We start from the raw sequence: 2,320 nt of genomic DNA, 5'->3' as shown, positions 1-2,320 counted from the left end.
TATATATTTATTCATTTATTTATGCATGGACTCGCCTTCCTGCAAAGCAATGTCGCACCCAGTTATTTTTTCCCCGATGCAAAACCTTTCGATGGTTTAAGTCTAAGGGTGCTTCGCTACAAGGGTTAAGAGTGCAATATAATGTCCTGCAATCAACACACACGAAGTGCGATTTCAAAATTCATCGATTTCCTGTAAGAAATTTCTTTGAGTATTTTAACAGAGAAATTGGTTGCGTGCACTCTCATTGCACGCATATACGTACGTGTACCTTTTACATTCATGCATGTATGCTCCTGATTGATTGCCTTATAACACTGCAAAGTAAACTCATCTATCTAAACTTCTCATCTAATCCATCGAGTGGCAAACATTTCAGTTGACTGTGCGTGGAAGGACTGGTCGTCGTGGTCGGAGTGCAGCAGCAGCTGCGGCGGAGGCACTAAGGTACGCTCGCGTGCCTTCACGCCTGCCCAGAGTCTCGGCCAGCCCTGCAACGGACCTGCCAACATGACGTGGGCCTGTAACTTTCAGCAGTGCCCAGGTACGCTTGCTAAACTTGTCTAACTATAGTTGTCTAGCTATAGTTGTGTAGCTATAGTTGTCTAGCTATAGATGTGTAGCTACAGTTGTTTAGCTATAGTTGTCTAGCTATAGTTGTGTAGCTATAGTTGTGTAGCTGTAGTTGTCTAGCTAGTATTATTTCAATGGCAACACAGCGACCGCGGCTGCCATGCTTGTGTGTGTGCGCGCGTATTACAGACGATAGCTTTCCAGTGTAGATGTTAAAAGAGTTTACACACATATCGACGCATATAGTGAATCTCGTAAAAACACCGCTTTTGGTTTTCGCGCGCAACCTTGCAGATGCTCAGTGCCTGCCTGGGCAGGAGTACGTCGCCTGCTCGTCGGCCTGCCCGCGGTCCTGCCAGGACCTCTCTCCGACCAGCCTCTGCGTAGAACCTTCCGCCTGCATCCCCGGATGCCAATGTCCACCAGGTCAGCTTCTAGATGGCGACACATGCGTGGCGCAGGCCGACTGCCCCTGCTCTGGTCTCATAACAGACGCTGACGTCACGTATGACGTCGAGGTGCTAGCCGGTGACGTCATCGTTGAGGACTGTAACAGCTGGTAGGTATATCCGATGGCAGTGTGTTGTTGTTTTTCTACTGTCTCTAGCTGTCTACTTAAAGCTGGGTTTACACTACCCACTTTACGTTGGCGAATTGGCGAGTTCAACCAACTTCCCGGAGTTGGCGAAAATAGAACATGTTCTAATCTCCCAACTAGTTGCTATCGATCGGTTGGTCGCGCAACTCTTGCGTTTACACTGCCGATTGTCGGTTGTGTAGTTGGGAATTTGGTCCAATTCGCCAATTCGCCAACACAACGTCGGTAGTGTAAACCCAGCTTAATTAGATGCTAGGAGATGCAGTTTGTAGTTATGCAAACGCCGATGTTACTTGAATGGGAGTACGCACGAAGGCAGGTGTTATTAATATGGCAGCCCTCTGGTTGAATACGTGAATAAAGAAAGATACGACAAATAACTATTCATTCCTAATATGCACATCACTTCGGCATAGACAGAGTTAGCATGCACGTGCATGCGTGTCAATGCGCATAATAAAAATGAACTCTCAACCGTGTGAGACACACTGAACTAGCCTATACTTACTGAACACTTCCTAGACACGTTTAAGACATTACATGTGTTTTGACACTAGTATAGTATCAGGAGTGACTAATAATAGATTAATAATAAAATATTATAATAAAAAATAAAAAATAAAATTTATAATAAATGATTAATAATCGATTATTCACTCCTGATAGTATCTATGTATGTTTTCCTCGGTAGCGTCTGCGCTGGCGGACAGCTCAACTGTACTGATGACGTATGCGACACGTGGTCGCAATGGACAGTTTGGTCGACATGCTCGGTATCATGCGGATCCGGAGTCGCTACCCGCCAGAGGGCGTGCGAGCCGTCCGGTGACGTAGCGGACTGCGCAGGCGCAGACACGGACACGCGCAGCTGCAGCGACAGTCCTTGTCCGAGTATGTATACATACATACATACATACATACATACATACATACATACATACATACATACATACATACATGCATGCATACATACATACATACATACATACACACACCCCACAACACACACACACACACACACACACACACACCACACACACACAACACACACACACACTTACATACAAACGTACGTACGTGCCGTGCGTCGTGCGTGCGTGCGTGCGTACGTACGTAACGCACGCTCGCACGCCACGCGCATACACAGCA

This window comes from Priapulus caudatus, unplaced genomic scaffold, assembly GCF_000485595.1.
Source record: "Priapulus caudatus unplaced genomic scaffold, Priapulus_caudatus-5.0.1 Scaffold848, whole genome shotgun sequence".
Taxonomy (NCBI): Eukaryota; Metazoa; Priapulida; class Priapulimorpha; order Priapulimorphida; family Priapulidae; genus Priapulus; species Priapulus caudatus.
This window is presented reverse-complemented; position numbering follows the sequence as displayed.